Consider the following 25,024-nt stretch of genomic DNA (forward strand, 5'->3'; position numbering starts at 1 on the left):
GAGGACAGAGACTTCTTTGATCAATGGTCCCGATTGACAACCATGCGGGCCCAAATAAAGGACCTAATTTGGGACGAACAGGCAGGATGGATGGCAGCCACAGTAATCTTTCCAGATTACATATATGCATTAACCACATATGAAGGCTTTGGCATTCCCTTCCACATTTCACTGGCAAAACCAACAGGCTGGAGATGGAAGGACATAGGATCAAAAATAAGAGATGTAACATGGTCCGAACAACGACTTCCGTGGACTCCATGTCAAGATGGAAGATTTAAACGCATCATGTCATCAGGAAACATGGTCTGGAAGAAAAAACTAAACTGGGTGACAACATTTGTCCCCAGCACCCACCTAAGTACATGACATCCGGAGGAAACCACGATCCTGGCACTAAAAGACGCCATGGATCAAATACCACCTCAGCTGTGGTCAGCGTCAAAAACCGATGTGGGCCTAATGACCACAGCCACAGAAGTAACAATTGAACCAAGAACAAACTATCGCCCACGAATCAATCAATACCCACTCAAACCTGATGCCAAAGAAGGAATCACACCAGTAATCATGAACATGGTAAAAGCTGGAGTGCTCATAGAAGCCCCCAAGGTAACTTGTAACACTCCAATCTTTCCAGTAAAGAAAGCAGACACCACGACCTGGCGAATGGTCCACGACTTAAGAGCCGTAAATCAGGCAGTAAAACAGAGAGCCCCCTGCGTCCCCGACCCCCACACTCTACTCAATGCGCTGAAGCCACAACAGAAATGGTTCACAGTAATTGATCTAAGCAACACCTTCTTTTCCATCCCATTGCACGAGTCTGCCCGTCATTGGTTTGGTTTCACCTTTAATCAAAAGAAATACACCTATACGAGACTACCCCAAGGCTATGCAGAGAGCCCCACCATTTTCTCTCAAGAAATCAACAACTGTCTGAGCCTCCATGAACACAGTGAAACCACTCAAATCTTGATTTACGTAGATGACATTCTCATCGCCAGTCCAACCAAAGAAGAAAATCAAGAAGAAGCAGTGAAACTGTGTCAACACCTGGCAAAGACAGGAAACAAAGCCTCACTGACCAAACTACAGTGGACTCAGACCGAAGTAGTTTTCTTAGGTCACATCATATCGGCAGAAGGAAGAAAACTAACCTCTGATCGGAAACAAGCTATCCTTGATGCCCCCAAACCAAAGACCAAAAGACAGATGATGGCCTTCCTAGGCCTAGTGAACTTTTGCCGTCTATGGGTTCTGGACTTCGCCGAAATAACGCAACCACTGGTGGATTTAATTTACCAAGAAGACATCGCCCTGGCCGATCCCATCACATGGACGAAAATAGCTAATGAAAAGTTCAATCAGATAAAACAGACCATCACAAGCACAGGCCCCTTGGGCCTACCCGACTACAAGAAACTGTTTACCCAAACAGTGGACTGCAAAGACGGATTCATGACATCCGTCCTACTCCAACAACATGGTACACAAATGCGACCAGTGGCCTACTACTCAAAGAAACTTGATGCTGTCGCCAGAGCCCTGCCCCAGTGTGTCCAAGCAGTGTGTGCCGCAGCAATGGCTGTCCAAGCATCCGCCGAATTGGTGTTGTTCCATCCCACCACTCTACTAGTAACACACTCAGTAGATGTTCTTTTGACTCAAACAAAGATGTCATTTCTCTCACCAGCAAGACATCTTGGCCTAACAGCTGTACTGTTGTCCCAACCCCATCTTACCATCAAGAGATGCAGCACTCTCAATCCTGCAAGTCTCCTCCCAGTGGAGACAGATGGGACACCACACAGTTGCACAGAAGCCACCGAGGAAATCTGCAAACCAAGAAGAGATTTGTTAGACACACCCTTACAAGAAGGAGAAGCAGTGTTTGTAGATGGTTCCTCAAGCAAAGATGAACTAGGCAACACCAACACAGGCTATGCAGTGGTCACACAACAAAAGACACTGAAGAGCGGACGATTAATAGGAAATCTGTCAGCACAAGCAGCAGAACTCATCGCGCTAACAGAAGCATGTAAATTATTCAAAGACAAAGCAGTAACAATTTGGACCGACAGCCAATATGCCCACTCGACATTGCACATCTTTGCCGCCATGTGGGCTCGACGAGGAATGAAAACATCAACAGGAAAACCTGTTCAACACGCCAAATTACTCACTGACCTTTTGGCCACTGTACTGCTACCCTCCAAAATAGCAGTATGCAAATGCAAAGCTCACACCTCAGCAAAAGACGCCGTTTCTGTAGGAAATGCAAAAGCAGATTTGGCAGCCAAGCAAGCAGGCCAAGACAAAACAAAGATCGTCATGCTCGCCAACCACAAAGAAACACAACAACACAACAACATTCCAAAACAAGTACTAATTGTCATGCAAAACAACGCTCCAGACAAAGAAAAAACACTATGGAAAATGATGAACATTGAACTCACCCCAGAAGACCTCTACCACAAAGAAGACCGACCAGTCATCCCCCGCAGTCTGTTCCACGCAGTAGCCACATTGAGTCATGGGAAGTCCCATGTCTCAACAGGAGGGATGATATCTATGGTAGAACAGACAATGACAATACCACAGGGCTTACAAACCTATTTTAAAACTTTTTGTAGGTCATGTATGGTGTGTTGTCGTCACAATGCTCAGGGAAACTTAAGACCACAGAGAGGGAAATGCCCAGTGGGCTCCTACCCATTTGAAGTTTTACACATGGACTTTATTGAACTACACAAAAGTGGTCAGCACAAGTACTGTTTAGTGTTAGTAGACTCACTAACTAAATGGGTTGAACTTGTTCCTTCAAAACATCCAAAATTCCCTCACAGTAGCTAAAGCTATTTGTAAACACATAATACCAGAACATGGCATTCCACGAGTCTTGTGGAGTGATAACGGTAGCCATTTTGTAAATACCATCGTTGACAATATGGCCATTCACTTAGGGATCACCCTAAAAAATCATTGTGCATATCACCCACAGAGCGCAGGCTTAGTTGAACGGACCAACGGTACTATTAAACTAAGACTCAAAAAGACCATGGAAGAAACCAAAAAACCATGGCCTGAGTGTTTATCTCTAGTAAAAACTTACATGAGAATAACGCCAAACCCACAAGGGATCACACCTTTTGAGGCAGTAACAGGCAGACCCTTTGTGCTCCCCTTATGGGAAAATCAGCCATGGTCAGACAAAACAGGAGAGGCAGATCCACTGACTAAATGGTTATGTGACTTGTTTAAAGAACGGACTGTGTCAAGAGCAAATGATCTGCCCTCTACTTCTCTTCCTCCTGCACAGGAAACGGTGACCCCGGGTGACCTGGTGTTGGTGAAGGTGATAAAAAAGAAAACATGGTCGAGTCCACGCTGGGACGGCCCATTCGTTGTTCTCCTGACCACACCCACCGCTCTCAAAATCGCTGAGAGAGAGACGTGGATCCACCAGAGTCACTGCAAAAAGGTCACCGAACTCAGATAAGGGATTGCCCCCTGATTCTTGTCAAAAAGAAGAAGAACAAAGGAGAAGATGACCCTTTTTCAGACATTGTTTGGACTTTGCCTGTGGCTAACCATCACCACAAGCGCCACGAAGATAAAAATGCAAATCTGGGGCCCTGAAGCGTCACGTTTACAGTGTCCAACTTGGCTGAACCCCAAAACCCTCGAGTACGCCTACACCGTCTGCTCCCCACAGGCCCCTGGAACTGCAGATCTTGTGGTGCCCCTAGAAGGACTCAGAAGCAGGTGCACTCCCTGTAGTAAGGGGTACTTCGATACTACTACACTGGTGACTGGAAGCGCATATCCAACACCACAGTGGTATGCAGGGATTCAACCAGAGTGGGACGGGATGAAATATGGGGAGGGGTGGGATTCAGTTTTTGCCATGTCCGATTCCACCATCACCTGGAAGATCACTGACACTGCAAAACAATACCAGGAAGAAGTCCCCAAACTTAAGAAGAACAATACCCATTTGACCATAACTGTAAAAACTGAGGAACAAGGGTGTCTTCAGTTCGCTTTAGTGCCATGGGAATCATTTTATAATCCAGCATTCCCATTTCAATTCTGTATCTTAGAACCAGAAGCACAACCCACTTATACTGGGGGCAACCCCGATCCGTACAAAATTGTCCCCGTTAGCATCATTAAAGTAAAAGAAAAAGATCCGATCACTCTGTTACAAGCTTGGGATGACCCCTTTAATAATGGTGAACATACACACCCCCTAGCAGCCAACACCTGGTGGCAATATGCCAATATGACTGCATACAAGAATAACGTGTCTGGTTGTTATGTTTGTTCCCTCTTACCCCATGCAGCTGCACAGCCAGCTTTGTACGCTACGCCACTTACATACACAGATGGATTAGAAGCCAGGGCCAAAACCTTTGCCCCCCCCACCCACTTCTAATGCCAAGCGCCTTTCTGTGCTCAATCAAGCGTCTGCTACAGGATTTAAAGTCACCCTGGACAAATCACATTTGGCTCATTGTAATGATATTGAAGACGACTCATATTGTTTCCCCTTGTGTGTCAACTTAACAGGAACAGGGGACATGTCCATCTCATCAGTCGACTCCAAATACTGTAACCACACTACACTCGTGCCACATAATGATACACCCGAGGCAATTGAGGGAGTCTGGTGGATGTGTGGCTGGAAGGCGTATATGCAACTGCCTGTCAGCGCCGCAGCCATCTGTACTCCTGTCTCTGTCTCTGATCACACGTACATAGTAACAGCAATACCAGCCCCCCCCAAGCAAAAGGCCCAAACGCTATGTTACTTTCAGTGAACATGATCCCATTTGGGGAAGTAATGTCCCCATAGAGCACAGATATTGGTCGACTGGTGACAGAATTACACAAGCCCTGTTCCCCCACACTGGTGTAGTGAAACTCGCACTCAGAATAGAAACTATTGACTACAGATTCCAAAGTTTTGTTAATGCCTCCATCCTTTTAGAAGAAGCCCAGAATGAAGTTATTTCTGCCACTCGCCTTATGGCCCTTCAAACTAGAATGGCAGTTGATTTGGCCTTAGCTCCCCAAGGAGGAGTGTGTGCAATGATTGGAGATTATTGCTGTACTTACATCCCTGACAATAACCAAACCATAATAGACGTCCTACACACTATGAAGAACCTTAGGGATACCATGACACGTGAAGACCAGGTTACCCCTGGCTGGTTAGACTGGTTATTCTCTGGCTTGGGGGCTGGCGGTTGGTGGGGTCGGGGGTGCTGGGAGTGTCTGGGGGTTTGGGGGCGGCTGGGTGGATGGCGGGGGTGAATGGGGGGCAGGCCTGCAGTGCCCCGTCCTGCTGTGTTGTGTTGGGGGCGCGGGCCATGTTGGGGTGGGGGGGCGCTCCTGCTCCTGGGTTTGCTCTCCGGCCGGTGGCCCCTGCGGGGCCCGGGGGTTGTCCTTTGGTGCTGCCTTGGCCTGGGGGGCCCTGAGGTGTTGCGCTTGCTCTGTCCTGGCAGGGGTCGACGGCTCCCCTCTTTGGTGGAGATTTTCATGCATGCCCGATCCACCACACCAGCATCGATCGAAACTCAGACACAATCTGCTTCTTCCTCTGGTCGTTGAATCGGTGGAGGCTGGTGTCTGTAGATCTCACTCTGCTTCGTCTGTCCTTCCTTCCTTTCCTCAGTCTCTCCTTTGGTCTCTTGAGGTCTCCCTGATTTGTTGGAATTTGGATGTTTCTGGGGTTGGTGAAGGACTGGTTGGTGGCCCGATGGGTGGTGTCTGGTCGGTGCAAGATTTCACTTTCCTTTCTTTTCTTTGGTCCTTCCTTGGGTCTCCTGACGGCCTCACGGCTCTGGCTGTGTTCGGTTTAGGTGAACGGTATGGGATTTTTTAACTCTTTGACTGCCATGGACGTAAAAGACGTCAAGTAAAAACCTACGGAGGGTCGCCAATGACGTTAAAAGACGTCATCCAATTTAAAAAAATTTTTTTTTGAAACGGGGTGAGGAAAGCCTTGGCCAGCAGCTGTGGTGAAAGTTTCAAGCAGATCTAGTTAGCCTAATGACTATTTTTGGCTCCTAGATGGCAGCAATGACTCTCTTTTGACAAGATTGGGTAGGCGTCAGTAGAAGACGTGAGGCGGAGCTAGAGGGGACAATGGCTGGGGAAGGGAAGAGAACATGGCGACCGGTTGCAAGCAGCTCACGCTCGAGCAGTTTTTTTCAAAGAGGAAAAGCATCGACCAACGCTAAAGAGCACATTGATGACGACGATGATCATCATCGATGATGATGATGGTGACTCCGAGGTTGGAAGCATTGACGCGGCAGTAGAAGACGTGAGGCGGAGCTAGATGGCTGAAGAAGCGAACAATGGCGACCGGTTGCAAGCAGCTCACACTTGGGAATTTTTTTCAAAGACGAAAGGCATCGACCAACGCTAAAGAGCACATTGATGACGACAATGATCATCATCGATGATGATGACTCCGAGGTTGACGCCGAAGTTGGAAGTGCTGACGCGGCGGCTATGACGACGTCATAAAGGTTCACGGGCTAGCGATGCTAACACCGGAAAACGCGGAGCACAACCGAGCACGCTCAGGCGGACGTTCAATCGGACGACAAAGAGTGCCCCGAGTCCAATGCATATTCATCGGAGTAGTGGGTACAGTCTGCTACTTGCTATTCCCCGGAAAAAAAGGCCGTCAAGAAAGTGTAATGACTGCACGCGAAACGGACAATCGAAGTGAAACGTATCTGTTGTGCAAATCCTGCTCCGTCTCCTTGCACGCAGGGCAGTGTTACAAAAATAAATCTGAAACATCCACATAATTGTAAATAGTACCACAGTTGCACACATTTGTAAATAGTTTGCGAAATTGTCAAATTTTTACACTGTTGAATGTAAATAAACGTATTTTGCAGTCTAAAAACACTCTTTCATTGTTGGTGGTGGTGTATTACAGAAGTAAAGCACTATTTAGGTGTTTGTGGCATCATTCATGGACAAAAAGAAGTGTAGAATTCACTAGAGTGCATGAAATAACATCGTTTCACAAAAAGCTCTTTTTCTCCGCTTTTTGTTTCAAAACAGAGCATTTCGGTGAAACTAACCATTTTCTGTTGTTGATTACTGAAGAACGGAATAAGGTAGAAACAAACTTTCTTTTTCTGATGAAAGATGAGAGTTCAATCTTTAGTATGTGTGTTTCCATAGTCCAAACACAACATTTTCTGTGGACCTTGAAAGATCAGTCAAAATGCTTAAATCGGCTGGCACTGGCAACATCCTGTTTCTGAAAACGTCTGGCAGTCAAAGAGTTAATAGGTTTTTGGTGAACTAATGAATACACACTCACACACACGCACACACGTACATACACGTACTCACCCACATACAAAATAAAAATTTATAATATATATATATATATATATATATATATATATATTATAAATTTTTACTATATATAAAAAAGAGAGCAATGATGATGATGTCAAATCGGTAAAATTACCGAATGAACAATACTGAGCTCTCCAGAAAAAAAAAAAAAGCGCGGTCATTGACAAACAAAACGTTTATTTTGAGGCAGTTTTTCTTTACCAACAACTTGGATTTCCTCTGCCTGACGGAGACCTGGACCGTCGCTGGTGAGTCGACAGCTATTATTGAATTACTACCGCCTGGCTGTGCGAACGCTCCGAGGACGTCGGGCCGAGGTGGGGGAACGGCGACTATTTAAAAAACAAAAAACACATTTAAATGTAAACGATGTCTATTTACCACATCGATCACAACTTTGAATCCACCTTCTTCGATGTCGGCCAAACTGTCACTGTGCTGTGACAGAATATTCCGGGCAAAAGTGAGTTCCCATACAATAGCAGCAGCCTCTCACTAGTGCGAAGTTACAGCAGACTCACAACATTCTTATACTATCTTGAAGGGCGGTACCATAAAACCCCCAAGCCCCCAGCCCCCCCGGAGTTCACCAGACATGAGATAAACTTTTACAGACAGCATTCAATACACATTGACTTCGACCACAGACAAATGGTCTATTGTTGTCGAAATAGAGGAGGCCCTCCAGACAAACCGACACCCGGCATAAGATAAGATTTACAAAGAAATCATACTAACACATTGACTTCAACCACAGACAAATGGTCTATTGAGGAAATAAGTAAATTAAAACAGTTATGACTAAATCTGGGCAGAAGACCCTCTTTAGCACCCTTCCAGATTAGCATTTTTGTTGACCAGCGGAGGTGGTGCACCACTCCTGGAAATACTGCAATACCAGGATGATGCGCGGAATGGGCAAAGCAAGCTCTGAATCCCATCTCTCTGTTCAAAAAAAGCAATTTAATATGAAGTGTCCAGATAGGAGGCATATCAGATATTAAACTTATGAGAACAGATTTTTTTTGTGTGTACAATTTTTAATTGTCACGTTTGAATCAAATGTTACTCACATTTCTCCAATATGGAGCATTATTATTAATCTGGCAATAGCCAGATTTTTTTCTTTTTTTTCTTTTCTGGAGAGCTCAGTATTGTTCATTCGGTAATTTTACCGATTTGACATGTCATCATCATTGCTCTCCTTTTTTTTACATTTTATTTTTTTATATTTATTTTTTTTTTCTGGCAATAGCCAGATTGATATTGTGATTCACTCAGGAGAGTTCTCCTTAATAATATCAATCTGGGACTTCTCCACAGTGATTTGCTCGGGAAATGCAGGACATTCTGTACAACACTTCGAGCTGATTGGACAATGCGGCATCTTTGCACGTTTGTTTTGACGAATCACGGCCACGGATGAAAATGTTGTCTTCGTTCTCGTCGTAGAGAGAATAAAAGTGCACGAAGCGTCTCTCGCTGTTCAACATTCAACAAGGAAACGGAGAGTAATTCTGCAACAAGACAACTAATTGCAGTGTCCATTTGTCCACGTTAGGTTAGTTTTCCAGTGTCCGCACTCAGCGCTTCCTGGTAATGAGCGTCACAGCCGCATATCCCGTCACCAAAAACAATGTCGCTCTGTGATTGGTCCGGACCACCAGTGGTTCATTTTGGTGAAAATCAACAGACAGAGGTGGGTAGTAACGAGTTACATTTACTCCGTTACATTTACTTGAGTAACTTTTTGAAAGAAAAAAAACAACTTCTAAGAGTAGTTTTACCACACAATACGTTTTACTTTTACTTGAGTAGATGTGTGAACTCTTACTCCGCTATATTGGGCTACACGAGTGTCGTTACCCGCCGCCCCATTCATATATTAGATTTGCCGTATTTACACGTAAGCGCTCTGCTTGCCTGACTGTGTGGGAGCATTTCCGTGGACACATTGCTTAGGCTATACACAGGAAATGCGGCCCTGGTTTCAGACTATAATATGTATATACTAATATGTCGGCACTGCTCTGCTGTCTCTCGGCAGCAGTGTTATGAATATATGACCTACATATAGCCAATATAGACCATACATACCTGTGCAATCCGTTGAAGTGACAGGGCGGCTTACTCCTCCCATCTTGCGATCAGACTACTGTATAAACTATACGTACAGATTAGACATATACAGCTTGTAGGCTCTAAGTATAGGGCCGGGGGCGGGGTAAAAAAAATAAGTAAAAATAAATAAATAAGAAGAAGTGGACGGTATGTGCTGCTCTGAAGACCCCCTTTTTCTTTTATCGCTCAGTTCTTTAGACCCCAATATTAGATTTGGCAGAGGCATCTTTTGTTGAATTACAGTTATAATTCCTTCTGTAAAAATCATTAAGCATATAATTTTTTACATGTACTGTATTTAAGGCAAGTTGAAAATGTCTGAAGTCCTCTTGTTTATATTTAACAAATTTAAAACATCATAAATCATGCTGTTTCTACTAAGTCTCAAATGTTTTCCGATTTCGATACTGTAAATGTATAAGATTGTATGCTGAGAAACGTTTCTTGAAAGAAGTAATATGGCGGCCTTTCGGCTTCAAAAGTCTTGGCCTATCGGCTATCCAGTAATATATACAGATCAGTGGTCGTGCTCCCACACAGTCAAGCGGACCGCTTACCGAAGTCGCACAGCAACATTTACAGTTAAGTGCGCCTTATAGTCGTGAAAATACGCGACTCAGTACTTGAGTATTCTTTTCAGCGAATACTGTTTTACTTGTACTTGAGTGATTTTTTTGACTACTTTGTACTTTTACTTAAGTAATACTATTTTGAAGTAACGCTACTCTTACTTGAGTACAATTTTTGGCTACTCTACACACATCAACATCTATTGTACAGGACCGTAATACTGCCTTACTAAGTGGGACCTCATCCCACCCTCTCAAACAGCACTTGTCCAGTTTCCTACCAGGACGCCCAGAGGCATTTATTTTGTCTCTAACGTGACATGTAAAAAAATAGAATAATATATCTATTATGCAAGAGCTTAGTACTGCCTTACTAAGTGGGACTTCATTCCACCCTCTCAAACAGCGCTTGTCCAGGACCTGCCGAGTCACCCTTCTTGCTCCTTCCCTCCTGCCTCTCCCGGCGAGCCAGGCCATCGCCGCCGAGACCTTCACCGTGTAGCTCCGGTTCCCTCCCCCGGGCGGGCACAGACAACGCTTCTTGGTGGCTGTGTCCTTGGCCTGCCGCGTGCAGCTTCGATGGTAGCTGCAGCCATTCAGAGCACAGCCACGGGGGGAGTCTGCATGTGCCTCCTAACCAGCAAGTTTCCGAAGGTCCACATGGCGTCTTTGATGGCAGCAAGGGAGGGCCACTGCTTTACAAAGTCCTCTTGAGAACACTTGACTTGACTCACCCCATGAGCACATATTATGCATTTAAGACCTCCCTTGCTGGCAAGTCCGGGAATTGCAGGTGGCCGGCTGTCGCCCACAGGTCTAAGGCAGCACTGTACTCCCAGAGGAGGTGCCTCACCGGCTCCTGGGCACCACAACCAGGTCGGGGGCAGGTTGAGTGCCCTGACATTCCTCGGGAGTGTATAACGGTCCTGACTGGGAGATCCTCATGAGCCACCATCCACGACAAGTCCCGGAGTTTGTTTGGGAGGGCCAGATGGTTGACATTGCGCCAAACTATTGTGGGCTCGCCAAATGCAAGCCCGTGCACTGGACTCACTGTTTTCAGCTCCTGCACAATAGAGATGAGAGACTTGTTATTTTTCAAAATGTGACAATCTTCATTTTCCAATTTAAAACGTATTTGCTGGCGGCAAATTTAAAACGTATTTGCTGGCGGCAAATTAAAAGACACCGTAAATCTTTGAATGCTGGGTATTAGTTTTAATTTACGGAGGTATGATCCCATCCAGAATCGTGTCATTGCTTGACTTTTGGGATTGCTGGATGGTCCCAGAGCATTTTGCAGATGGAGAGCCACATATCTGACTCGAGTTATGTCACTTGGACTCGAGTCATGAATTTGACGACATTAGACTCGACTTGACAAAATGTCAAAAGACTTGCAACACGACTTGGACTTTACCAACAATGACTCGTGACTTCACTTGGACTAGCGCCCTTTGACTTGAAAATACTTGCTTCTTCCACATAAACAAAAAGATTAAAATGTATGTTAACGAGTAAGTTCCTCTCGGTGTGTGTGCGCGTGTGAGCTGGGCTGAATCCATACACAGCGCTGTCATTCAGACATGTCAGGGAAGCTGTAAAGGCACAAACACACGCCGCCTACGCTAAGATAAACTTCAAAATAGATCTGACCAAATAATACATTGACACCAATGCAACAGCTATGGCGGATTTTGCTTTGAAGTCTGCTTGCATGGTGGCGTGAAGACTAGCTTGACTACTTCCCTTTGACATTTTGGCTTGCATTATTCCTTGTCCTTTTTATTGAAATTACATATTTTATACCACTATTATCATAATGCCACCCCGAAAGTATATTTAATAGCTAATTTAGGACGAAGAAAAAAAAGTTAATTACGCCGTCATTGCACCATACGGTACAAGTCTCCGGTGTTGGTGGCTAGTAGCAAACTGTTAGCGTTAGCATCGGATGCCTGGCTATCAACAGCAATTTGACAGCTGTTGCCTGGCTCGCTTGCTTTTCTTATTGTGGACCTATGCTAATTTGTAATCCACTCTTCCTGTTTAAACAAAGAGAATGTGCCTTAAATTTCACTTAGATGTATTTTTTATTATTACAAATAAAAATAACTTTGCCTTCATTTATAATTATTTTATAAAACACTAGCTTTAACTACAAAAAAAACAAAATGTCCAATGTGACCATTTGGATTTTAGGAACACAACTTCAAGTGCATTACAAGTGCAAAGTAAAGCAGGATACCTTGTTATTTTATACATGGACCATGTATAAAATAATTATGTATCTTTTTGATAAATATATATATATATATATATATATATATATATATATTAATTCTTAAAATGTATATATTTATTTATTTTAATGGGCATTTTATAAAATAAATTAAGACAAAGTTCTATTTATCTGATAAAATTTTTGGGTTCGTTTTTTTTTTTTTTTTTAAACAATCAGATTCGTGACTTTTGTGATCCGTTGCAACACTAATTGTTTGGGTATAAAAACTATGAGGTGGCCAAAAAAATAAAAAATAATTGCAATTTGCTGTATATCCAAGATTCAATCACTGCCAAAGGGGCAAAAACGTCAAGATCTGAAGTTGCACAAAGAACGGTAAGTAAGATAATGTCAGTTGTTTATCGGCTAATTATTCTTGCTAGCTGCATAGTTAATGAGACTGTAACCTCACTGGTAACACATTGCAAACACGGCAATCTGTTGCACCACTCTGGGTTCACTTCCTGAGTCCCTGACTCCTACTTTGATGTTCATCCGGAATAATATAATCTACGATGTTGTTAAAATGACTCGAAAGGACTTGAAACTCAAAGTGTAGGACTTGTGAACCACTTGAGACTTGTCAGTCTTGACTCGGGGACTTGTCAGTCTTGACTTGGGACTTGAGGGCAAAGACTTGGGACTTACTTGGGACTTGCAAAACAATTACTTACTCTCACCTCTGGTATGATCCCATCCAGAATCGTGTCATTGCTTGACTTTTCGGCTTGCTCGATGGTCCCAGAGCATTTTGCAGATGGAGGGCCACATGTCTGCTGCCCAAGAAGAGCTGGAGGTCCAGCACTCGTTTCTCACCCGGCTATTTTTTTCATTGTGTCCCTCCAGTCTCACCTATTTAGAACCCCAGATAAAGTAAAAAAAAATGGCACGGTTCAAATCTAAAAGCACTTTTTGGGATAAAAACAGAGCCGATTAATAAAAGCAGGGGTAAAATTACTGCTTTTATTATTAAAATCTTCCCCTCTATGGTCAGCTCTCTCAGTCCCCGAAAGTTTTTTTTCTCACTTTCCCTACCATGTCGTCCCAGTTCGTATCCCCTCCTTTACTGAATTTAATCCCAATTATTTTCTGGTCCGTTAGGGGCAGTCCTGTCTTCTCTGCTGCAGTCCACGGTCCAAAAAACTGTGCTTGGGTATTGTCTCTGTTGAGTTTGGAGCAAGACGCTCGTACCTACCAGTCAGTCAAGTCCAGGGTCCTTGTCACGGATAAAATGTCAGAGCACAGAATATTAATATTGTCCATATATAAAACTAACTTTGTTATGAGTTCCCCGCCCCTTGTAATGCTCACCGATCATCGAACCTTCTAGACAGCTGAGTCAGCCATTTTAAAATTGCTAAAGAAGTTCACGTTTAGTGCGAATGGGAGTTGATTTAAGGGCTATGTGGATGTGATACTGGACTGGATTGGAGAGTGCTTCAAAGTGTTTCAGAATTGCACCCAATCCAATTGGAACCCAGAGATGGCTACTGTCAGGAAGCATGTGCTGCATATACAGTGTTCCCTCATTTCTTGCGGGTTAATCTTTTGTGGCCTCGCTGTTTCGGGTTTTTTTTACAGCGTGGTTTTTTGTTGTTTTTTTTCACAGTGTGCATTTTGTTTAGTTTTTTTTTTTTACAGTGTATGCAGGTGATATCCGTTGCCGCCGTCAGACGGCTCAGTGCGCCGCCTGCCACCTGGTTCATGCAGGCCCGCGCCAGCCACGGGCCACTGCGAGTGGGGTTTCGGGGGCACCGCGGTCAAAATGGGTTTATGTGTCCTGCCTCATGTCTTCATCATTAAAATTAAAATTGTCCGCCCTGAACTATGCAGTCGTGCCCGTTGACGGCTCAGCGTGTGATGCGTCCACCACCCGCCCCACGCGGCCACCAGCGCTCGAATGGAGTTTCAGGGGCACCGTGGTGATGCGGTCCCGGGCAAAATAGGTTTTCGTGTCCTGCCTTGTATCTTCATCATTAAAATTAAGATTGTCCGCCCTGAACCAATCGTGGTCATTTGAAAATATTTAATGTCCTGCGTCTCGAAGATAAAGGGCTGACAAACGATGGATTTTTACCCGGGATGGGAACTACTGCCCCCAGGGTAACTTTTTGAAAACCTTCGGTGCCCTGTAGGTCTTTGGCCAGCCGTATCTCCCCAGCCCTACGTCCTACCAGGGACATACGGGCATCTGCAGATTCGTTTCAACAAGATCTGTCTAACGGTGTTCCGACCTTGGCTTGCACAAGGTTGCATCTTACCGTAACAATCTGGCCAAAGATGGGATTGCAGAAGCAGCCATCAACACAGGGTAGCACAGCCGAAATAACCCTGAAAATAATTATCCCCATCTCAACATAAAGAAAGTTCGAAAAGCTGAGGTTTCATCATCAACCTACCAAGGGGTCATGCACAAGCCACTCTAGAAACAATAAGAGAAGAAATCATTCAAGAGGTTGAAAAGACGGAGAGAAACCAATTACTCATATGCAAACTTGTGAACACAACCTACGCTTTCGTCGGCAAGAAATTGTTGGAGCTCATGTAGCTCCACGAGTGAGAGACGTTGTGGTCAGATGACCAGCATTGCTTATGGATTCACAGGTGTTTGCAGAGTATCACAGAATCAACATTGTCAACCTCTGCAATCAGTTTTATAAAGAGCTGGACACAGACACACCAATACTCACAATGTTGTACAGAGAGAAGGCCATGAAGATCGGCAAGATGGTAGCGGAGCTGGGAAAACTCATGAGAGTCTATGACCATCAGCCAGGAAATGAGCCTGACCTGATGGCCACTCCAGTGGCTCTCCTGACAGTTGCCCTAAATAACGCCACCGAATCGGTCCTCTTCAGCACTCAAAGCATCTCAATTGTAATAGATGATGGAGTGCTCGTAACTGGACCTACAAATCCGGCAAATCCTACCAGTCCTTCTCTTTGCATACATTTATATTTTTGACCTCAGTTAATCCCCCATATCTTGAATTTACCGTCACAATAATCCAGAAACAAATAATGTGTATTGAGAACAACAAGCCGCTATAAGGGCGTCACTGACACTCAAGACTGATTTGTTCAGTGAGTGAATGAATTATTGTTCTATTAAGGGTGTTTTTTATACAGTTTAATGCTGTTTACTGTTACAAATTCATTGCATATTCTATCTAGTTCAAAATGTTGCACTGTTTGCCTTCTACCTCGGATTTCTAAATCTATTCAGAGTAAATTCTTAATGTTGCACTATTTGCCTTATTGTTCAATATGTTGCACTGTTACCCTTCTACCTCATATTTCTAATTCTATTCAAAGAGTCAATAATACTTTATGTTGCGAGTAAGATACTACACTTGATCTTAGCCAAAAGGCTGAGAAGCAATAAAGAGAATATCTGATGGACTCAAGTACAGGCTTCTCGGTCTACCTACTCTCACAGTTGGATATGTTACCTCAAGAAGCATTGCTCTGCTGGACACTGAGAGAGAGGGAAACTTGTCTGCTGATGTTATAGACCACAATGTTCGTGGCTGTTTGTTTTTGGTGAGTGTGGGCTGTGTGAGCGCTCGTCCTTAATTGGTGGCCCTTGTCTCTGACTCGGTCCACCAATCAGGGCAAGGGAGGAGCCCCGATTGCAGCATTGGCTTCAGGTGCGGGACAAGCTGTGGCCACAGTTTCAAAGCCTGGTTGTCAGGCTGTTTGTGTGTTTGCCCCCCTTCGTTTGTTCATTTGTTTAGTTACCATCGGCTCGGGGGCCTTCCACATCTGCATCCTCACTGGGCCGGAAACGCAAGAGGAGGACAAATGTGACGGACATGATGGAGGCCTTTATGGAGCTGCAGAAGAAGCAGCATGATGATGCCATGTTAGCGGAGCAAAGCCGTCACAAACAGGAGATGGAGATAATGAGCCGCTGGATGGCCGAGCAGAGAGAGATGGAGGAACATAGGCATCAACAGACTCATCTTACGAGAATCAGTTACACAATGACTAAATTGTAAATGCAATATGCAGGTTTATAAAAGTGAATGGGCTTCATCAAGTTAATGACCAAGAGAACATTTGTCTTTAACCTTCTTCCATTACTGTTATATCGTAAGCAAAGACTAGTTTCACCAAATCTTTCCCCAAAAAATGTTGAAAGAAACAGCCAACATACATTCTCCTGGTTCAACTGCATTTTATTCGCAGTATAAACACAGGTACACAATGCACATTGTTATGGTCAGGTCACAATATAACTTTTGAGCAGCTTATAGACTTGCAAAATATTCGCACAAAGCATCTCTGGCCCGTGAGCTTGTCACACTGACACTGTCACAATCATGCACATCTGTATCACTGTAGTCTGCACTATTCTCCCCACAGAAATTGTAAAGCACTCAACAGGCAGTGATGACAGTGTTGACAATATTGATGTCACAATCATATTGTTTTATCAGACACTGCCACCTGCCTTTGAGACGACCAAATGCCCTCTCCACTGATTCAGGCTCTGCTGAGACGACTGTTGAAGCTGCATAGGTGTTGTCTGTTGGTTCTCAGGGTATGGTTTTAGTAGCCATGACAAAAGTGGATATGCTGTATCTCCCAGCATTGTTATGGATACATCATCATCTCCAAACCTCTCTGTGAAATGAGGGAACAGTGTACCACTCTGATCCCTCTCATACACGGATGAGTTTCCAAAAACTCTGGCATCATGGACTCTGCCTGGCCAGCCCACATTAATGTCCCAGAACCGAAATCTGTGTAGAATCCTTTATGGTTGAAGTAATCTGCTGGACTGGCATTTGGGGCTAGAATCCCAATGTGTGTTCCATCAATGGCCCCTCCACATTATGGGAAACCCCACCGGTCTCTGGAACCTTGAATAATTGTCTTGAATTCTGCTTCAGTGGGTGTTCTGATGTAGAAGGGCAGCATCTTTTGATCAATGACATGAGCAACATGATTTGCAATTGTGACAGCTGTAGACTGACCAACTGCAAACAAATGAGTGATTGTCCAGAACTCCACATTTGTGGCCAGTCTCCAGATAGATATTGCAACATGCTGCTCCACAGGCACTGGTCTTCTGAAGGTATTAGTTGTCTTTGAAGATGTGATCTGAGGAAGTCACACAAGTGCTGGAATGTGGTGTTTTTCATTCTGAAATTCAGCTGCCACTCAAATTTTGTCCAGCTGGTGTTAATGTGCTCCCACCACACATCACTTCTCTGTCTTATCCAGATGGACCTAAAACAAAAGGAGAGGACATGTAAGATGCAAACAAGTACTTTTGGGAGATAATAACACAAAGGAAAGGGCTGTTCGGGTAGCATAGACGAGTGGTTCTCAACCTTTTTCCAGTGATGTACCCCCTGTGAAATATTTTTATATTCAGCCAAGTACTTCCAAACCAGCGCAAAGCATTTCTGATTGAAGAAAAATAAATGAATAAATAAATAAAACCGAGTGCTGTGCCATCATTGTCTGATTTATTATTAAACTTTGGAACTCGATTTGTATTTATGTTGTCTCTTGAACTTTTTGGAAATAAAAAGATACAACTAAATAAATAATTAAATTAAATAATTATAAATAAATATTTGTGCACATACAGATTATTATCAACATAAAGTGTAATCTTTTGGGATCACAATAAAGCTCTGTTCTCAAGTGCCAAGTGATTGTATTCTAGGTGGCATATGAGTAAGTTATACTGACATAAGTTATAAGTTGGGTGAAACCATTCTGCTACGGGGGGAATGATGGGTTTTTAGGACACTGAAATTCAATTCTACTTAATATAAAATTCATTTTATGAACATATATATATCTTTTTTTTAAATATATTTTAAAATCGTATGTACCCCCTGGAGTGCCTTCACGTACCCCTATTTGAGGACCACTGGCATAGACAAACATTATAAATAATAGGCTGCTCTCTAAAAATGTCAGGCAGGTGATGTTTCAGCAATTGTCAGAGCATAATTATTACATGTTATAACATCACGTCAACACAAAAACATTGACAACAATCCATATCAACTATGACAGTACAATTACATGCCACAAATTGCTTTTTCTTGCTTTTGTAAATGATTAATAACTTTTCTAGCTGATGTCACCCAGTATTCGGAATTGTCAGTGCTTAACCAGATGGAATGGAACTGTAGCTTGCAAGCAGGGCTTCGAAAGCATTCCGTGATTCCCATTGCCTCCGCAAAAATCTCTGCTTTCGGGCAGTACGACTGATTGTGAAACGGCGTCTCACGTACGAACAGTAACAACAGACACAAATTAAAAGGTGAGATACTGAGTTTGATTTATTTACAAAAATGGGGGTTGGTTTAGGAAGGAATACAACACAAGCGGGGCAGCTAGCGACACCCTTAAAGAACAAGCACTCAAATCAGAAAGTACTAGCTGAACTTAAGAACCCACAAACCCGCGTGACGAACATAAACAGGACTCTCTCAGCAACAAAGAAAAACAGTAACTAACTGCGCTAACTCAACCTAAAAACATAAATACAACTAAGGGTGCCACTCTAAACCCAGTGGAACTAATACAGTCAAAGGAAACTATGTGCTGGATGCAAATCAAAACTATACTAAACTGCTCCTTACCCACACTTGCTTGACACACACACACACACACACACACACACACACACACACACACACACACACACACACACACACACACACACACACACACACACTTCAGCCGTAGCTAAAGGGGGGATAAGACTGGACAAGCAACTAGCACTCAACACAAGCAGTGTAACACGAATGTCTGATCCCGCTGAATGAAGGAAAATAACTAGTTTTAAATGGAGATTAATGATGAGAGGATTATCTGCAGCTGGTGAAAAGGCGGGTGGAAGATGGTGGGCGGAGACTATGAAGCTGTCATGATTTGGGTCAGCTGCTCTGTTTCCCTTGCAGGCACTGGGGAAACAGCTGGTGGGCGGAGCCCACCATACACACCTGCTGCCCATCATTCCATCAGGCCAGGATAAAAGCCTGATGGACACAGCAAGGAGTGTCGGGTGATTACCTCGAGACGCTAATCTCTCCTGACCCGACTGGTTTCGCTCCCACAAGAATTTTCTCCTGCTTCTCATGACTTGCCTTTTTGCCGCCATCGAGCGTGATTTTGGTTTTGTTTGTTGTCCGCGGGTGAGCGTGATTTTGTGTTTGCTTTTGTTAGTAAATTAAAACTACGTTATCCGCATCCTTGCCGTGGCTCTCCTACCTCCCTGCATCTCGGTCCTCCATTCACAAGCCGTGACAGAATCACCCCACCAAGAATGGACCCCGCAGATCCCAACAGCCTGCGCCAGGCCCTGGCCAGCCATGGACACTTGCTCGGCCAGCATGAGCAATATTTCCATGAACTAAAGGAGGCGATGTCGGCGCTAACCGCCCAGATTGGATCGCTCTCTTTGAAGGTGGAACGGAGAACGGAATCCACGGCCGCGGAAGGATCACGACCAGCCGGAGCGTCTCCTGTCTTACCTGCGTCCCGACCAGCAGGCAATGTTGTTTTCCGTGAACCCAATATTCCCCATCCTCCCCGCTACTCTGGCGAAATCGGTGGGTGTGACCAGTTCGTTCACCAATGTAGTCTGGTTCTTGACCAACAGCCGCACACTTTCTCGGACGACGGCGCCAAAGTCGCCTTTGTTATGAGCTTGCTTTCCGGCCAGGCGGCATTATGAGCGATGGCGGTCAGCAAAGCCAACCCGGAGCTCCGAGCCTCGTTTCCTGCCTTCCTAGCAGACTTCCGTAACGTCTTCGACCACCCAGTAAAAGGGAAGGAGGCGGGCAGTCGCTTCCTGGACCGCCGACAAGCCGGCTCCTCCGTGGCGGAATACTCCATATCGTTCCGGGTTTTGGCCGCCGAGAGCCGTTACGGCGAAGCGGCGCTGTGCGGGATTTTCCGGCGGGGACTCAACCCGCGGATCAAGGACGAGCTGGCAGCACGGGACGAGACGTCCACCTTGGAGGAGCTTATCGGCTTGGCCATCCGATTGGACAACAGGTTGCGGGAGGGACGACGGGAACGGAACGAGGAGCGACGACCGGAGGCAACGGCCACGGTTGCGCAGCCGGTGTCGGCCGCTTCCGCGGGGCACGCATTCGACGCTTCGCCTCCCGACGCTTCGTGGCGACGCCCTCATGCTGTAGATGGCGTCAAACCTATGCAGCTGGGAGGAGGGCGCCTCTCGGCGACGGAGCACTCAAGAGGGTGGAGAGACCTGGCATGCCGATATTGTGGTCGGTCCGGACAATCGGCCAAGTGTTGGAAGCAGCCTGAGAGGCGTCGTGACGTCACAACCGTTTCTGCCACAACCATCCCATCCCGACGTAACAGCCAGTGTGAGTACTCCCAGTCCATGGTCGTTGTTACCTCGAAGAGGCTACAACTTTCGGGAGAAATGATGTGGGGTGGGGTGAACACAAAGATGACAGCTTTGGTGGATTCGGGGGCGGACGACTGTATAATCGACCCGAGGATGGTCAACACCTTGAAGTGTCCGGTGGTGAGACTCGAGAGTCCCAAGAAGATGTATGATCTTGACGGGCGCCTCTTGGGTGTGATTACGCACAGGACCGAGGGGTTACTAATGCGTCTATCGGGGAACCACGTGGAGACCAGACAGTTCTTCGTTATGCCGTCACGGTCAGCCCCAGTGGTCCTGGGTCTGACTTGGCTGGCCCGGCATGACAGGCTGGAAGGATGGAGCTTGTTTTGTCACTCGCATTGCCTACAGTCGGCGGTGAATGACCACAGTGGCCCAGCCAAAGCAACCAGGGAGTTTATTGACCTGGATGATGTGCCGGCAGACTACCACGACTTGAGGGAGGTCTTTAGTAAAGACCGGGCCATGTCTCTCCCCCCACATTGACCTTATGACTGCTCAATAGAACTGGTTCCTGGGGCACCACTGCCTAGTACACGCCTGTACCAAGTTGCTAAGCCGGAACTTCAAGCCCTCAAGGACTATATCACCACGTCGGCCGGGCTGATTCGACCTTCCAAGTCACCACTAGGGGCAGGGTTTTTCTTCATCGAAAAGAAAGACAAAACCCTGCGCCCTTGCATCGATTTCCGTGGTCTGAATGACATAACCGTTAAAAACAAATATCCGTTGCCGCTAATGGACTCAGCTTTCGCGCCCTTACATTCCGCTACGGTGTTCACTAAATTAGACCTTCGGAGTGCCTACCATCTGGTTAGGATAAGGGAGGGCGATGAGTGGAAGACAGCGTTTAAGACACTTATTGGGCATTTCGAATATTTAGTTATGCCGTTTGGCCTCTCCAATGCCCCCGCCGTATTCCAGGGATTTATTAATGACGTCTTGCGTGACATGCTTAATCATTTTTGTTTTGTATACCTTGACGACATTTTGATTTTCTCCAGGACTCAAGCTGAACATCAGCAACACATTCGTCTGGTCCTGGAGCGACTGCTGGAGAACCGGCTGTACGTAAAAGCCGAGAAATGTGCGTTTCACACGGATTCAGTCCAGTTCCTAGGCTATATTGTGGAGAGGGGTCGGTTGAGGGCCGACCCAGCCAAGATCCAAGCCGTGGTCGAGTGGCCGACACCCACTTCCAGGAAACACCTACAGAGGTTCCTGGGGTTCGCTAATTTTTACCGTCGGTTCATCCGTGACTACAGCGTAAAAGCGGAACCTCTGACAAAGCTTACGTCTTCTAAGATCCCGTTTGTGTGGACTCGGCAGGCGGAGTCCGCCTTCGTTAAGTTGAAATTATTGTTTTCACGTTCCCCAGTGTTGACACACCCTAATGAAGCTCTGCCTTTTGTCGTCGAGGTCGATGCTTCGGAGACTGGAGTGGGGGCGCTATTGTCCCAGCGGTCCCCGGTGGAGCAGAGGCTGCATCCCTGTGCCTTCTTCTCGCGGCGGCTCAACCAGGCGGAGCGCAACTATGACGTGGGCAACCGTGAGCTGCTGGCAATTGTCTTCGCTTTGCAGGAGTGGCGGCACTGGCTGGAGGGCGCGGCTGAACCCTTCCAGATTTTTACGGACCACAAAAACTTGGCGTACGTCCGATCCGCCCGAAGGTTGAATCCCCGTCAGGCACGCTGGGCCCTGTTCCTCACCCGATTCGACTATACCATCACCTACCGACCGGGAGCCCGGAACACCAAGCCGGATGCCTTGTCTCGCGTACACGGTCCGGCCGCCGAGGGGTCTCCACCCGAACCTATCGTGCCAGAGTCTTGGGAGCCCTCCAGTGGGAGGTAGAGCGGAAGGTGGTTGATGCAGCTGACGATACGCAGACCCCGGTAGAGTGCCCGGGAGATAAGTTGTTCGTGCCCGCTCACCTTCGGCCCGAGGTGTTACAGCGGGGGCATGCTTCGAGGGTGGCATGTCACCCTGGGGTGGGTCGCACGCTGTCCCTGGTGACGCGGAGATTTTGGTGGGCCGGGTTGCGCAAGGACATTGTGGACTATGTCGCGTCTTGTGCGGCGTGTGCCCGTAACAAGTCCTCTCGACTGAAACCGTCCGGCCAGCTCCACCCCCTGCCCATTCCCCACCGTCCTTGATCGCATGTGGCATTGGACTTCATTACCGGGCTGCCTCCTTCCGGCGGCCAGTCGGTCATCCTTACGGTGGTGGACCGGTTTTCGAAGATGGCACACTTTGTCGCCCTGCCCAAGTTGCCCACCTCACTACAGACTGCGGATATTCTGATAAAGGACGTGTTCAGGCTCCACGGGATACCGGCGGATCTCGTCTCCGACAGGGGGCCTCAGTTCGTGTCCAGAGTGTGGAAGGCTTTCTGCAAGTCCTTGGGAGCTGCGGCTAGCCTGTCTTCAGGCTATCACCCCCAATCTAATGGGCAGACGGAGCGGGCCAACCAGGACTTGGAGGCGGCACTCAGATGTGTGTGCCATCAGCACCCTTCCTCGTGGGCGTCCCACCTCCCGTGGGTTGAATACGCCCACAACACTCTCGTGTGCTCCGCCAAAGGTCTGTCCCCGTTCCACGCGGCCTATGGTTATCAGCCCCCCTTGTTTCCGTCCCAGGAGGGCGGGGTGGCCATTCCCTCGGTCCTTACCCACCTCCGTCGGGCTCGCAGGGTTTGGCAGGACGCCAGGAAGGCCCTGTGCCGCACCTCGGACCGCAACAAGCGGCTCGCGGACAGGCACCTGGTTCCGGCACCGTCCTACCGACCGGGTCAGAAGGTGTGGCTCTCCACTAGGGACCTGCAGTTGGTGGGGAGTTCGAAGAAGCTGGGGCCTCGGTTCATCGGCCCGTTTGAGGTCAACGCTGTGGTCAACCCGGTGGCTGTTCGGCTCAACCTGCCCCCTACTCTCAAGGTGCACCCAGTGTTCCACACATCCCTGCTCAAGCCTGTCTCTGCCAGCCCGTTGTGCCTGCCGGCCGTGCCCCCGCCGCCTCCCCGGGTCGTGGGTGGGCAGCCTGTCTACACGGTGGGTCATTCTGGACTCTCGAAAGCGTGGCAGGGGGATGCAGTATCTGGTCGACTGGGAAGGGTACGGACCTGAGGACCGCCAGTGGGTCCCCCGCTCCTGGATTTTGGACCAGTCCTTCGTCCGTGATTTCCAATTGTCGCACCCGGGTGGTCCGCCTGGGGGCGTCGTTAGGGGGGGGTACTGTCATGATTTGGGTCAGCTGTTCTGTTTCCCTTGCAGGCACTGGGGAAACAGCTGGTGGGAGGAGCCCACCATACACACCTGCTGCCCATCATTCCATCAGGCCAGGATAAAAGCCTGACGGACACAGCAAGGAGTGTCGGGTGATTACCTCGAGACGCTACTCTCCTGACCCGACTGGTTTCGCTCCCACAAGAATTTTCTCCTGCTTCTCATGACTTGCCTTTTTGCCGCCATCAAGCGTGATTTTGGTTTTGTTTGTTGTCCGCCGGTGAGCGTGATTTTGTTTGCTTTTGTTAGTAAATTAAAACTACGTTATCCGCATCCTTGCCGTGGCTCTCCTACCTCCCTGCATCTGGGTCCTCCATTCACAAGCCGTGACAGAAGCAGAGGGAATACTATGACGAGAATGTCCTATCATAGTGTGGGCGCGCCCACCGGCCAAGCGCTTCCTCGCTCTGTTGCCATGGCTGGGAGACGCCACACCTGCATACACACATGTCAAACTACCGGCCACAGGCCGTAACACACACAGTCTATCAGTGCAGAAATCTGGGAGGGTTGACTATTTAGCTGAGAACTGACACACAAAAAAACATTTACAGTAAGTTAGTGCAACCATGTTGTCGAGTTCATTCTCCATAGCGCTGCTGAGCCGTCTAAACAACAGTACCCCAATAATGACGTCTCCTTCTTGCGTGAATCAACGTGATGACGTATATTTCAGAGGCAACTGGGCCCGGGCACGGTTTGGTTAGAGTAATGTGAGTGCGTGCCGGAGGGGGACAGGGGATTAGGGGCAATCAGGATCAGGATTTAGTACGGTATGGAAGAAATGGCCCTAGTGTGAGTGTGTCCTTATTTATTGACATACAAGCCAGGGAAGAGCGCTAACGCTAGGGCTGTGCAGATCGATCCAAGTATCGATAGAATCAATACTAACATGAGTAGCAGTATCGGATCGATACCAGAGTGCTAGTATTGATATTTTACATTTATTTATT

General features: G+C 46.7%; 2 pseudogenes; both read right to left on the bottom strand.

The window, feature by feature from the left end:
• Positions 1–8,265: 8,265 nt before the first annotated feature.
• Positions 8,266–8,443, bottom strand: LOC144049682 (U2 spliceosomal RNA; annotated as a pseudogene).
• A 7,242-nt stretch (positions 8,444–15,685) lies between these two features.
• LOC144049684 (U2 spliceosomal RNA) lies at positions 15,686–15,757 on the bottom strand (annotated as a pseudogene).
• Positions 15,758–25,024: the final 9,267 nt, after the last annotated feature.

The sequence above is a fragment of the Vanacampus margaritifer genome, chromosome 3 (assembly GCF_051991255.1).
Source record: "Vanacampus margaritifer isolate UIUO_Vmar chromosome 3, RoL_Vmar_1.0, whole genome shotgun sequence".
NCBI lineage: Eukaryota > Metazoa > Chordata > Actinopteri > Syngnathiformes > Syngnathidae > Vanacampus > Vanacampus margaritifer.